Source organism: Phascolarctos cinereus, unplaced genomic scaffold, assembly GCF_003287225.1.
Source record: "Phascolarctos cinereus isolate Bilbo 61053 unplaced genomic scaffold, phaCin_HiC Scaffold_726;HRSCAF=1367, whole genome shotgun sequence".
Taxonomy (NCBI): domain Eukaryota; kingdom Metazoa; phylum Chordata; class Mammalia; order Diprotodontia; family Phascolarctidae; genus Phascolarctos; species Phascolarctos cinereus.
In genome coordinates this window covers 276,472,310-276,488,168 of record NW_027556098.1, presented here as the reverse complement: position 1 = coordinate 276,488,168, position 15,859 = coordinate 276,472,310, and positions in this window count along the sequence as shown.

The window sequence follows — 15,859 nt, the reverse complement described above, 5'->3', positions numbered from 1 at the left end:
GTATTTTATAAAGCCTTAAACACTGTAGAAGTGTGAGCTATTGTTATTCTGGGAGTAAGCAGAGGGACTGTGTGATAACAATGGAGAGAGTCCCTGTCATTCCTGATCTATCAGCATCATATTACTGGGGTAGGGGAAAAGGGCACCTTTTTTGGTCTCCACTGCCCTCTGCTCCTGAGATGGGAGTGGATTCCATCACAGGGGTACAAGGGGGAGGCAGATCAGTACCATACCAGAAATCTTTTACTTCATAGCCATGAATTCAAGATTTACAGGTGGTAATGTCAGTGAGATTGGGTGAGTTCATTGGAGATATACATACACACACACACACACACAGACACACACACACACACACACACACACACACACACACACACTCATGCAGTCTCTCCCTACATTACTATTAACACGGTGGAAGCCACTAGCTCGATATATTCAAGATGTTACCTTCCAAGTAGGACTGTGTTCAACTCAATTCAAGATGACAAATTTTTCTCATGTATCTACTGTGTGCAAGGCACTAGGCTTATAAAGATGTGACTCATCCTTTTCTCTCAAGGAGCTTATATTCTGAAGGGTACTAAGATGTACACAGACAACCATAAGAGAGTATAGGCTGCAGATTCCCTTTCCCTGATAGGGCAAAGGATATTTCCCGACAAAGTACCAGGAGGAATATGAGGAAGAAAAGATAGCTTTCTCCTGGGGGACGGGACGTTCAAGGGCAACTTCAGGGTAGAAGTGGTTCCTTAGTGTGTAGAACAGGGTATCTCAGCAAGAAGGTACCTCAGCTTGCTTTGTTCCCAAATTGTAGGGGGAGAGAAGGTGCCGTTTTCCTACAACAATCTCACAGGGCCTGGGATAGCCATGGCAGCCCAACCTACCCAACTCAAATGACTGTTCCTAGCAGTTGAATAGCAATAGCCCCCATGACTCCTGCCTATCACCCCACTTGGATGTTGCTAAATCAGGCCACCCCTTATCCCTACCCCTCATGCTTTTCTTTCAAGTCCTGATTTCTCCTCAGCACTTAGCAACCTATGGCTGGTGCCACGTGCACCTCACTCTGTATGAGAGTAATGATTTCCCTGTTCCCATCCATTGCTAGAAAAAAAGAAGACAAACAACATAGCGGCTAAGAAGCTGACTCCAGTGCATACACGTTTGTTAGTCATCAGTCACTTCACCTCCCTGAGACCTAGTCGGTAAAATGGAGAGCATAATATTCACACTACCTGCCTCAAAGGAAAGTATTTTGTGAACTTCAAAACTCTACAGAAATGCCAGTTGGCAAGCATTTATTGTCAGTCAATAAGCATTTATTAAGCAGCTACCATGCACCAGACACTGTGGGGATATGAAAAGAAGCAAAAGACAGCCCTTCCCTCAAAGAGCTCACAATCGAATGGAAATGTATTATTTGTAACTTGTATAGCACTCTAATAATGAAAGGCATCAGCATTACTACTACTATTGATGATGATGATGATGATGATGATGTTATAGTCCTATCTCTGGGAACTGGTGAAAACGACTTCTCCCCTCCCATCAGGGGAGACCTTATAGGCTTGAAATCCTCTTTTTCATAGAAGGTCTTGGAGAGATCATTACAGACCCTTCATCTCTGTGTGTGTTTTCTGCCTCTGCTGTGGTCAGGATCACCACAGTCAGCACTTCCATCTGAGCTAGACTCCTTTGCAATTGTTGATCCAGAACTTGCATTTCTAACATTGCTGCAATATCTACTCTCAGCTCTTCCTATAGAAGACGTTTCAGAAGCCTCCTTTTAGATTCCTGCTTTGATACTGTGCCTTCTTCACAGCTGTCACGTGGAGCCTAACCCACCCAAGATTAGCCCTCAGTGACTTTGCAGAGAGCCATAGGCCCAAGGCCAGCAGCCAGGCCTGGCAGGTCAATAGGAAAGAACTCTGTCTAGCTGCACCCTGGCTCCTCCCCTAACCTCCAAAGTATGTGCAGTGCCTGACACCCCTTTCCGGTGTGTGCCTCTAATCACACGCTGCTATTTTCAGTTTTCCCCTGGACCAATCTCATTCTGTTCCTTTGCAAATTCAATGCATCTCATTACTTTGAGCCCATTTAGGACAATGCCTTTCAGGTGTGTGCATCTCATTACAGCCTTTCTTTTTCAGACAAGTGTTTGATTTATTTTGCATCTCATTACATTCCCAGAAAATTATGTGCATCTCATTACACTTGGTCCACTCAGACAACTTATTTCAGGTGTCTGCATTACAGCCTGTATTATCAGGCAAGAATTGGATCTCATTACACCTAGACACTTAGGACAATTCCCTTCAGGTGTGCACCATCTCCTTACACCCTTTCCTTTTCAGACAAGTGTTGTGGCTTCTGGCATCTCATTATACTCCTGGAAAATTTTGTGCATCTCATTACACCCCAAGCCTAATTTGGACAACTCCCTTCAGGTGTGCATATCTCCGTTTTCACTTGTTATTTTTAAGCAAATCTGAATTTTTGCGTCCATTACAGCCCTTCCAAAATGATGTGCATTTTATCACAACCAGCCATTTCAGACAAAAATAGCATTAATATAGTACCTTAAGGGTTTATAATGTACTTTCCTTATAATAGTCTTATGAAGTAGATGATGAGAGTATTATTACACCCATTTTACAGATGAGTAAACAAGCTCAGAGAGTTTAAGTAACTGTCCAAGGTCACACAGTATCACTGCCCAGATATGATAATAGCTAAAATTTTGTATGGAGTTTTACATGTACTATCTTAATCCTAAAAACAATCTTGTGAAATAGGTATTATTATTATTATTTCTATTTTACATATGGAGAAATTGAGGCCAAATCATTGAATGAGTTGTCTAGGTTCATACAGCTAATAAGAACCTGTGAGTCCCCAGAGAGATGAAAGATTTGCTCAAAGTCACACACGTAGCAAAAAACAGCTAGAATTTGAACCTAGGTCCTTTGATTCCAAAACCTACACTCATACTCTACCTCACTAATTTTTCCAGGGCCTCAGAAACCATCCAGGTGGGTGTCTGCCAATTGTCTTAACTTTTTTTGCTAGGCAAAAAGTGACTTGCCCAGGGTCACACAGCTAGTAAGTGTTATGTGTCTGAGGCCAGATTTGAACTCAGTTCCTCCTGAATCCAGGGCTGGTGCTCTATCCACTGTGCTACCTAGCTGCCCCCAATTGCCTAACTCTTAAGACCTATTTTGGTCTTGTCTTCAGCCAAGAGGAGGCTGAATGTCATGGTTTGCTCAGTCTCAATGCTTGCCCTCATCCCACCGTTACTACCTGCTCACTCACTCTGGCATGGCACCTCTCAGATAGGTGCCCTTCATTGTGTCTCCAAAAGCCTAGCACTGTTTCCAGTATAAACACAGTACCTTTCAGGGATGTGCATGCAGGTTGGCTCTTTAGTTGGAAGCACTGGGCCAGGTCAGTGAGTTGCTTTGGACATCAGTCCATCAGTTTCTCAGGTCTTGCTGGGATGATACCCTTTTATTTAGACACCTTATATGTCCTCCCTCCCTAGGAGTGGGGTGAAGGGAGGGAACTCAGAGAAGCTATATTCCTGAGCAAATTTCTTAGTTCCAAACCTCTCCCTTTCCCATTGAATTATCACCTGCGGGAGGTGCTGGTGGTTTCCTAGACATTCCCTCTGACTTAACTCCTGAACTTCATAACTTCAAAAGACGCAAGTCTGTGATAGGTAGAGGGGGTAGGGATGGACACTCACCTCAGATGCACTAACTTTAGCTTATCACTTAGCTCTGTTGCAAATTTGCATGATGAGCTGAGGTTAGCTTTTGACTTCCTATTCTCCCAGGTCTGAGACCTCTTCCAGTTTTTATGGACCTTCCTTATCAGTGCCATGTTGTTCTCTTTTGTCCCTGTCCTCCCACACCTTCTCCTCTAAACCTGTTCTGGGGAAGAGATCTGGCCCTGGATTTGGAAGCAGAGAAACTGATTTCTAATTCCAGCTCTTCAGATTAATACTACCTGTGTATGGGTGAAGAGCTTAACTTCTCTGGGCCTGCTTCTTCATCTATAAAATGTGGCTATTGAACTAGATGATTGCTGAGCTCCCTTCTAGCTCTAAATCTGCGCTGATTCATACTAAAATGTGAATAACTGTTAAACCCCTGAGTATACCTATTCTCAAGGATATACTCACTTTAACAGGGATCAAAGTAGTAAGCTAATTATACTAATTACATTGATTTCACTTCCTCACAACACCCTTGTGAAGCAGTAGTAAATTGTTAACATGCCCATGTTACAGATGAAACTGAAATTTAATGACTTTCTCCAGATCATATGGATAGTAAATGCCAGAATCAGGAATCTAGTACAGATATCCAAACTCCAAACCCCCTACAATGCCTGTGTAATTCTAAAGCATTTAACCGTCAATTGTGTGATTTCAGGCATTAACTAGTGGTATGGGGAGATGTTGGGGTTAGGGGTGGTATGTAAGGGGGAACTTCCTGAAATGCTTGAAATACCATATAGGTATCCATCTATAGATGTACCTAAGCCCAAGGTGAGACCTGTGTGAGATATCTCCATTGAGACTGGGTCTACAATTGTGGATGAATGTAGACCATACAACTCACTGTGGCCCCACTAACCTGGCCTTGGTGGCATGTAATAGGAGGGATGGGCTGACTTTAGCCGAACTCTGAAAAGACAGAGGTTTCTTTTAGTATTCTATTGTCTCCTGGGACATTCTATGGGATTGCAGATAGAGGGGGAGCATTGAGACTAAGTAAACTATCAGACCCCTCTTGGCCATATACAATACTAAAGTAAGCCTTAAAGAGTTAGCCACTTGGCAGGCACTTCTTGAATAATTTCTGAGGTCATGGGAAAAAAATAATGGTGTGGAGGAAAGAGCACACTTTTGGAATCAAAAGGGCCTGAATCCAAATCCTGGCTCTTTTTCTTACCGTCTGTGTGAATTTGGACAGGTCACTTCACCTTTTTGGGACTTAGATTACTTATCTGAAAGTGAGGGGTTTGGACAAGATTATCTCAAGGTCTTTTCCATTCTAAATTCTGTGATCTTCTTTTGCCATAAAGGTACAAATAGTCCTGCTTAGAATGGGGAACTTCCATAAACCCTTCTAAATGATTAATTTGTCTAAATTAAAACTCTCCTAATCTGGCCATTGCTGACTAGAGTTTTCCTGAGAATGAAAATTTGGAGAATGTGAGAAAATGTTGACCCTATAGGCCACAGGAGGACCAGAATTTGGTTTACTTTGTTGGCTACCCATGATTCAAGCTTTCAGAACTCCTGTTCTTAGAGGCTGTCCCAGAGAGGTTTTTAATACTCTCATGGAAGAATCAATCAGGTTCTTCCCTTCATCTCAAGACAATAATACACAGATTCCAAGTTAAGAATGTGAGAGAAAACAGAACAGATGGGTCTCTTGCTTATCAACCTATGGAATACCAGTGGCCAGACATAGGTAGGTTCAGATTTCTTTTAATCCTAGCCCTAGTTGGCCACTTAGAAACAAAGGGAGCCCTCCTGTTGAAGAATGGGATTCTTTGACTGAACCCTTGCTTTTTATTTCAGAGTCACTTCACGTTGCTCCTTAAGAAATGGGGCCCAAATCAAAGTCCCAGCTCTGGTCAACAGCTTACGTTTTTAAGAGATTTTCAGGCACAAGGGACTCATAGAAGGGGGAAAGAAGGAAACAGAAAGCAATCAACAATTTTTTTCCCCAACACTTTTGACAGTAAGGGCCACAGTATAATAAATATACCTTAGGGCCTAGGCTATCCTCAGGGTAGACGGAGAACTACCAACTGTCTTAAATAGAAGACTAATTTCTAATAGGTCTCCTCAAATTATTTTCTACTTGGCCTCATACAGTATAAAGAATTTGAGGGAAAAGAATCTTTACTGCCCAGTGGAACATCAGAGACAGTCCAGTTCTAGGAGACAGATGTGGGTAAGAAATCTTACCTGGTGGTCACCTCAGGGAACCAGGAGTGTGAGTCTCCCCTGTCCCACTCAGTATTTCTAGTCATCCCACTTCTAATGCAAAGTTGTTGGGGAATTCCTTAGCTCTGAGATCCTGAGATTCTCCTGGAGTAATTCCTCCCACCTAGTCCATTTGACTGGAGTTCAATAAATGAAAAGTCAAGTCTAGAAGATAAAAGGTTTATTTCACATCAGTTGATGGGCAGTTGCCAAGAACAGACACACACACACACACACACACACACACACACACACACACGGGGTTTTACCCAACTTTACTGCAGGCAGCAAAAAAAAGCTCATTGGGTGAGGCTGCTCAATTGCCTTCTGGTGATATGGGGAGTGGGGCAGAGAGAATGTCTTAGTTTTGCAGTAGTTTTGGTGCCCCCTACATCATGTTTGTTCTGGTAGGGGTGTTTGTGTGTAGTTTGTATCTTGTGTATATGTGCATTAAGCTACTGAAACTTAAAACTGCACTAAGACTTTTGAAACATCCTGTGGGTATATCTACACAGATGAATATATGTCACCCCCTTTAGAATGTAAGGTCCTTGGGGGTCACTTTTTCTTTGTATTCCCCAGGGCTTAACACAAGGCCTGGCATAAGGTAACCTCTTAAGAGAGACTTCTAGCTCTAAATCTATAATATAGAGGTCAAACCCTTCCTTCCTTTGGCAGTTGAAAGAATGCTGTCCCTGTGCACCCATCTGCAGGTTGGCTGGCCCACACCTCTGTGGAGATCTGGGAGGAAAGCTGGCCTGGGACAGGGAAAAATTAGAGTTCCTGACATGCAAAGGATGTGGGAGAAAGGATAGGGTTGGCCTTCTTGCCTGGGGCAACTGTATGTACGCATGGTCAGATTGTCCTTTGTGTTTGGAACTAACTCACTTTGAACTGTGTTTGTCCTAAGGGAAAAAGTGTCTAAGCCCCAGCTCTTTCTGTGTTTCCAGGCTTGGATGACAGAGGCAATGTGGGATTGGGGTTCTCCATAGTATGCTTTTCTATGCTTATCAGTGAAAACTGACCAATCCAATTCCCTTCTTCCTCATCCCTGCTTATCTCTCCTCTGTAGCAGCACAGTAGCCCAGTGTGAGGTGGGTGGGGTGGGAGACTGCTGGGTAGGAGTAATAATTATAATAATTCACATCTTTAGAGTGTTACTTTACATTTTACAAAATGCTTTCCTCCCATTAACACTGTGAGGTCAATAGCACATTTTATCCATAAGGAAACTGAGAGTCAGGAAATTAAATGACTTGGCCACGGGCGCACAAGTTTATAAGTGTCAGAGACAAGGCCAATCAGGTATTCAGACTCCCAAATCCAGTATTCTGTATACTGACTGCACAGATGAAGGGTACCTTCCCGAATTATCAGTTCAGCTTTAAACAGAGGGGCCACAGTGTCCAAATTGGTTAAGTCAAAATCCAAACATTGGTCAGTGGTTTAGCCTCGTATGTTTTATATCCCATTTCGTGTCTTCTTTGCTTCATCAGACTACAGGCCAGGAGCCTTTGGCTTTAGAGCTAGAGAGTCAGAGATGGGAACTGTAATCACCAGCTGGTGACTTCCTAATGGTATGAAGAAACCACAACTTGGGGGCAGCTAGGTGGCACGGTGGATAGAGCACCAGCCCTGGAGTCAGGAGGACCTCAGTTCAAATCTGGCCTCAGACACATAACACTTTCTAGCTGTGTGACCTGGGCAAGTCACTTAACCCCATTGTCTCAAAAAAAAAAATCACAATTTGGATTCTGGTTCTCAGATATCGGGTGTTTGCTGGAGCCAGCTCCTGAAAGCTCAGGAAACTGGCTTGTTAAATTTTCAGAAAGGTGAGTCTGTGTGTGGTGACTACAGAAATTGGCTAGGTGAGGAAGAGAGAAATAAAGGAAGACGAAGATGGGGTGCTGATTGAGAAGGGTGGAGTAATGGGGCTTCTGCATTCTCAGCTTCCCTCTCTCTCTCTTTATGTTAGATTCAGTGATAGAGAAGAGCTGAAGTGAAATCTCCCGTTTTTTGTTTGTTCGTTGGATCTCAAGGGCAGAAGGATTGGAAAGTTACCCCCAGGCCAGAAAGAGGGAGAAAAAGGGAAAGTGGAGCTTCTCCCTTGAGGCTCCAAGAGGTAACACATCTCTTGTCCTCAGAGCCAGGAAGACCTAGGTTCAAACCCTGCTTCAAACACTCGCTGGCTGTGTGACCCTGGGTGAATCACTTAACTTCTGTTTGCCTCAGGATCTTCATTTGTAAAATGGGAATAATAATAATAGCACCTATTTCTAGGAGTTGTTAGGTGGCTCAGTAGATAGAGTGCCAGGTCTAGAGTTAGGGAGACTTATCTTTCTGAGTTCAAATCTGGCCTCAGACATTTACTAGCTGTGTGACCCTGGGCAAGTCACTTGACCCTGTTTATCTCAGTTTCCTCAGATGATGAGGAGGAAATGGAGAAGGAAATGGCAAACCACTCTAGTATCCTTGCCAAGAAAACCCCAAATGAGGTCATGAAGAGTCAGATACGACTGAAAAGACTGAATAACCCAGGCTTTGTTGTTAGGATCAAATGGGAGAATTATCGTAAAGCGCTTAGCACAGTGCCATTATTAGTCATCATCATCATCATCATTTCCTCTGTGCTGTAGTTTCCTCACCTTTAAAATTAGGTGGTTGGACTTAATGACCTCTAAGATCCCTTCTGGCTCCAGATGTGGGATCCTGGAGATCCTTTATTTAGAGCTGCAAGGGACCTTAGAGATCACCTCCTTGGACCCCCTCATTTTACAGAAAAGGAAACAGAGACCCAGAGGCAAAACAGTAATGACTTGCACAAAGTCACGCAGGAGTAAATGGCGCAGCTGGGATTAGAACCATAGTTCTCTGGCTCCAAACCCAGAAGACTTTTCATTTGGCCATGATGACACCAATATAAGAGCACCATCTCCAGGCTGAGGTCTGGACCTCAACTGGTCAAGACAAATAAAGAGATCCTGAGGACGGCCAGGACAGACCTCAAAGAGTCCTGGGGCATTTACAATCTTTAACTACCACCACATTTTGAACAAAGCCCAAAATACAAATATCACGGAACTGATTTGGTCAAAGGGAAGAAGAAATGCAGTGATTTAATGTTCTGCATGTGCGTAGACCAAGTTTTTCATACCTTTGTATCCCTGAAGCCCAGCACAGGATTGTTATTGTCCAGTCATGTCTGACTCTTTGTGACACCCCCCCCCCATTTGGAGTTTTCTTGGCAAAGCTAGCTCATTTTATAGACGAGGAAACTGAGACAAATAGGGTTACACAGGGTCACACAGCTAGTAAGTGTCTGAGGCCAGATTTGAACCCAGAAAGATGAGTCTTCCTGACTCCAGGCTGGGTACTCTATCCACCGGTCCACCAAGTACATAGCAGGTGCTCAATAATTTGTATTGACTTGAACATTCTTTAAGTGTACCTTTAAAATTCCCAAAATGATTAATGAAATGAAGTGAAGGGAGGGGAAACAGGCTGAGTACAATGGAAAGAGCAGTAAGTGAAGAGCTGGGCTGCAGCCCTGGACGTGCCCCTAACCTGATCCTGGGCGTCTGTGATTCTAGTCTCGTTCTTCTGCAGACTGGGACTGGGAGGGATGGGGACAAGGGGAGTGGGGCGGATAAGGGGGGAGGGGAGACAAAGGTAGAGGAGATTCCAGTGTGCCAGTGACTGAATGTGTATGTCTCTGGGGTCTTCAGACAAAGCAGCTATCAAAATGCCAAACCCGCTCCTGCCTGGCCAATTTGCATATTTCATGCTGTGCTCTTTCAAGCAGGATGAATATGCATTAGGCTGAAGGGGGGGGGACGGAAAGGTGGGGGGCTGTTTCTGGGCCTAGGATGTGGGCACCAGCTAAGGGAACGTGCAGTCCTTTTAAAAAGAAAGCCATTTATACGACGCCCCAAGACCTTTCAGGCCAGGAGAGCTGCCTCAGCTTCCCTGGCCATACGTATTGCAGAGGAGAGAGGAATGAGGAGGAATGACAAGCTGTGGGGATCAAAGAGAAACCCTAATGAATGTTCCCTCATCCTCACAAGGAAGTAAATAATCAGGCTCCATCAAGAACTCAAATGTCTTTTCTCCAGGAGTAGCAACTAATTATTCTCATCTCCGTGCATACTAATCACGTGGAGGCCAGCAACGATGAGATTCATTTCTGCCTGCTAACTTGGAAGGGATTCTCCCTTTCTCCCTCCCTCCCTTTCTCCCTCCCTCACCTTCTTTTCCCTCCTCTCTTTCCCCAGTCATTGTCCATATGTTATTATTCATAATAGTAATAATAAGGCCGCTGGTATAGTTAGAAAAAGATTTAGAGGGATTTTTAAAAAGTATAATCTATTTTCTCCTTCTGAGACTTCACCCTTGTCCCCCATCCTGAAATGGCATGGAAAGGGGGCAGAGGGAGGAGGGGTGGGTAAAGGGGGGCGGGTGGAGAGGACTGGGTGTAGGGAGAGAACTAAAAGCCAGGACTGGGATATTAAGCTCAGGAGCTCTTTTTTTCTCCCAGCGACGTTGCTTGGGGTCAGATGCATACTGATACAATCTTGCTTCCTTGCCTCATGTCTGGGATTCAATTCAACAAACATTTATTAAGCACCTACTGTATACTGGGCATTGTGGGCACTGTGTTAAATGCTGGGGATACAAAGACAAAAGGAAATTGTTGCTGCTCTCAGAAAGCTTATTTCTACTTGGAAGGGGAGGGAAGAATATACCCATACATACATGGGATGTATGTGTATACAAAGTAATTTCCCAAAGGAGAAAGCAAAAACTAGAAAATCCTAATGTAAGAGGTAGCACCTGAGCTGTTTTAAAGGAGGCCAGGGATTCCTTAATTCAGAGGTAATGAAGGAAGACATTCCAATGGTCAGTGGGTGGGGGCTGGGTAGGGAGTCAGCTATGCAAAATAGGTAGCTAGTGCTGGACAACAACAGCTAGTGCCCTGGTGGATACAGTGCTGGGCCTGGAGACAGGAAGACCTGAGTTCAAATTCCACCTCAGTCACTTACTGGCTGTGTGACCTTGGACAAGTCATCTAACATCTCTTTGCCTCAGTTGCCTCAACTGTAAAATGAGGCTAATAATAGCACCTACCTCACAGGGTTGTTGTAAGGATCAAATCAAATATTTGTAAAAAGTGCTCAGCACAGTGCCTGGCACATAGTAGGCACTTTATAAATGCTTATTCCTCTCCCTTCTTCTCTCCCCCAAAAGCACAGAAGCCAGATATGGAATGTCATATACAGGTAACAGCAAGCAAAACTAATTTGAATTGTTTGTGTGTGTGTGTGTGTGTTTGTATAGATATATATTTCTGCAGATATAGATAGATATAGTGTGTGCATATATACATGGGATATGGAGAGAAAAGGTTTACAAAGTACTTTTCATATATTATCTCATTCAATCTTCACAACAAATCTATGAGGGAGATGCTGTTATTATCCTCATTTTACTGATGATAGAATTGAGGCTCAGAGAAATTAAATGACTTTTCCAGGGTTCCACAGCTATTAAGTGTCTGAGGTGGAATTAAAGCCCAGATCTTCTGGATTCCTAGTTCAGTATCACAGCCACCACTCTATGCAACATCTCAAAGAGGCAATAATATGATCAATGACTAGAAAGAGAAGTAGGAGCCATTATGTGAAGGGCTGTAAAGGCCAAGGTGAGTATTTTGTCTTTTAACATAGAAGCAACGGGGAGCCACTAAAAGTTTTTTAGTAGGGGAGTGGCATGGTCGGATTTGTGTTTTAGTAATAGCAGTTTGGCAGCTGTGTGGAATTGCTTTCCAAAGACTTGAACTTAGTCAAGGACTGGCCTTGGGAAACTGCACTAGACCACTGGGCCTAAATCTCCACTGCTTAGTTAGGGGAAATCTACCTCATCACTTGAGCAATACCGAAGTTGCAAAGGAGCGGCAAACAATCTGCCAAGTCCCTGGTTACTGGAAGAATCGTGCATAAAGAAGTAAGCCCAAGTCAACCACCTATCTATTTACTAAGTACAGACAACCTGAGACATACTGAAATAAAGCCCAATAAAACTGGAGTCTCAGCTCACTTTGGGGGCTTACTATAATCCAGCATCTTTTCCACAGTGGCTGGGGAAATATGGGGAAGAAGGGAAGGGGGAGGGGTTAAAATGGGGTTCACCACTGAACAACAAACATTGTATATGCAGGACTCTATACAGAAGCTTCCTTCCTTCGAGAGCTCTCTGGCCCTAGCAGCTCATACCTGAGAAGAAAAAGCTCTGGCGAACAGGATCCCTATCTCACCCAAATTCCCAATGAGGAGAAAGGAAGCCATTAAAACAGCACTCTGAGCTCACCTCTCCCTATTCTGGGATCTTCGATGTCAGTCCAGATTTATTTTTAAATTGCCAGTAGCTTTGATTACCCTGTCTCTGCCTCTTCAGACACCTGCTGGTAGGATAAGTAGAGGGTGGCTGACCCAGATTTGAAAAACTCAAGGAAGGAAGGAAGACTCTTGGGGATTCGCTGTTCCTTCCTCCCTGAGAGGCACTAACAATTTAACAGCTGGCAAAATGTGACATTGACTTTATACTCACCAGTATCCCAGGGATGATGAATCGGTGGGCACTGAAGGGCAGCAGCCTGAAGAACGAGGGGTGGCCTTTTCATCTGTTTTTCTCATTCTTCTTTGCCCAAGGGTCCATGTCTACACTAATCATTGGGTCCCTGAGAATTTGCATGGGTGCGCTATAGTTTGCCTCGTTTCCATCTTCTTCCATCACAGTGGCAGCTTGAATGCTCTGTGCTATTATGGTCTCAGTAAAAACAAAAAAAGCCCTCATTTCTGTAGTGCTTTGCCATGTCACAAAATCACAAAACTGGAAAGGGCCAGAAAGGCCATTTAGTTCTAGACGAGAATATTCCCTGTAGCACCTAAAGGTGCCCCTCCTCTAACTTACTGGGCAGGTCCCCCAGGAAATGGCTACTCCAGGTTCAAAGTACTCTGTGGGCCTACATCCCCTAAACTTCTGTGATGTTTGGATTCAGTCAAAGGGCCGCACTTGAGGACCTAGAGGACCACGTGTGGCCTCGAGGCTGCAGGTTCCCCACCCCTGCCCTAGATCTTGATGGAGCTCCTGAGGCCCCATCAATGTATTTACTTTGATTAATCACCCAGATGATAAAACAGCATTGCATGTTGTCTCTAGTCTAGAAACTTGTATTCAAACAATGCCTCTACAACTACTACCTATGAAACTTTGGGAAAATCACTTAATCTTCCTGCATCTATAAAGGGAGGGGCTTGGACTATACAGTCTCTGAGGTCCCTTCCAACTCTAGATATAAGATGTGTACCAATTAATTCAAAGCAAAAGCATTCAATTAAATGACGTATTAAGAAAAACGTTGCCCTCATAAGCCTGGGGTACATTCTTCCACAAATTCACCCAACGTTAGTGGGAAGGATGGACATGGGTAGAGAATGTATATGGAGAAGTACACAATTAGGAAACAAGTCTGGCCAAGGTAAATGTCAATCAATCAATCAATAAACATTTGTTAAGTGCCTACTAGGTGCCAGGCACTGTGCTATGTGTTTAGGGACAAAGTCTGGGGAGGGGCACTCATGTAGAGAACATATGTGGCTAGGGCTCACACCTTAAACGCTGCAGGGCTGCTGCTATATTCTAGTGATGCCATTGTATCACCCCCACTGAAATGATTCCTAGTCTCCACCAAATGCTGCTCTGCTGGAGCTCCAGAGCTTCCATCCTCGCTTCTGGTTTAGCTCAAAACCTTAGCTTTCTCTTCTTCAGAGAAAGGGTTGGTGCTGTCCCGATCTTTTAGGCTTAAAGTGCGTGGGCTTTTTTTCCCCAGCTGTTTTAGAAAGGGCAGAAACCTTTGCCTGGGATCAGCAAAAGGCCTTCCCTCCAGTTCTCCAGGCTGGTTTTCCCCAGAGTCTTGACTCTGAAGATCAATAGCTCTGATGGCAATTAAAGCTTCTCATTTCCCCAGCAGGAGATTCTCAGCCCCGGGCGCCAGGTCTTTCCGGTGAACTACTGTACTGCCCATTTCCATTAATCATTCAGAAAGTCAGCCTTAGTCTTTTCTTTGAATTTTTTAGATTGTTCTTTCTGTTTCTCAAACCTGAGTAACCTCTCCCAAAGACCTCCCTCTAACTTATGATGCACATTCAATATACCTCTCAATTTTTGACTCTGAAGGTTAGACCATAAACCAGGAATGGTTATTTGCCCAAGAACTACTAAATAGCTCTGAGCTTCAAGGTGTCCACGTTTTCAAACCCTAAATCACTTTTTAAACCTTCATTCTCCTATGTGGGTGGGGATAAGAAAGTCGTAGTAACAACCCTAAACCCAGGGCACAAGGTCATTATCTCCTCACCCACTATGAACTGCATTCCTGGCTCTTTCATTTCACAACTAATCCAAAGCTTAGAAAGAGCTTTGAGGCACTCCATTACATATCTGGTGAATGGTCATTCCACCTTTAGTGGAAGATCTCTAGTGAATTGAAATTCTACCCTAAGAGGCAACCTGTTTCACTTTTGGAGATTTCAAATTGTTAGGAACTCTTTCCTCACCTGAAGCCTCAGTCTACTTTTCTTCATCTTCCACCCCTATTGTTCTTTAGTTTTGCTCTCTGGGGCCAAGCAAAATAAGTAGAACCCTTCTTTTATTTGATTGCCCTTTACTTTATTATTATTTTTTTAATGAGGCAATTGGGGTTAAGTGACTTGCCCAGAGTCACACAGCTAGTGAGTGTTATGTGTCTGAGTCAGGTCCTCCTGACTTCAGAACTGGTGCTCTGTCCACTGCCGCACCTAGCTGCCCTGGAATGCCCTTTAAATGCTTGAGGACAACTTATCATCTACCTGCCTAAATCTTCTCCAGGCTACTCAACTTCAGTTCCAACAATTGTTCCTCATATCCATCAATATCCAATCCATAAACATTTATTAAGCAACTATCTTGTGCCAGATACTGTGCTAAGCCCTGGAAATGCAAAAGAGGCAAAAGACACTTGTGCGCTCAAGGATCTTATAAATCTTAGAGGAGACAACAAGCAAACAATAAATACAAAGCAAGCTACATAGAAGATAAATAGAAAATAATTAACAGAGGGAAGGCACTAGAATTGAGAGGCTGGAGAAGGCTTCCTGTAGAAGGTGGGATTTTAGTTGGGAGGTCAGTAGTAAGAGTGGAGGAGAAAGAACATTCCAGGCATGGTAAACAACCAGAAAGAATGGCTGGACTGAGAGATGGAATGTCTTGTTTATGGAACAGCCAAGAAGCCAGTGTCAAATAGATTAAAGAGTAAGTTGGAGATTAAGGTGTAAGAAGGCTGGAAACAGAGGAGGGGGCTAGGTTATAAAGGTCTTTGAATGACAGAGTATTTTGTATTTGCTCTTGGATATAATAGGAAACCACTAGAATTTATGGAGTATTGATGACATGATCAGATCCACATTTTAGGAAAATAACTTTGGTGGCTGAATGGAGGATGGACTGGAGTGGGAGAGATGAGGCAGATGGATTCACCAACTGCCTATTGCAATAATCAAGGCATGAGATGGTGAGGACCTGAACTAGAGTAGTGGCAGCGTCAGATGAGAAAAGGCGGTGTATTCAAAAGACATTGCAAAGGTGAAAATGACAGGTCTTAATAACAGCTTGGATAGGGGGAATCCAGGATAATGAGGAATCCAGGATGGCTCCTTGGTTGTGAGCTCAAGGGACTGGGAGGATGGTCTTGTCCTCTAAAGTAACAGAAAAGGTAGGAGAGGGGGAGGGATTGGGGGAAAGATAATGACTTCTATTTTT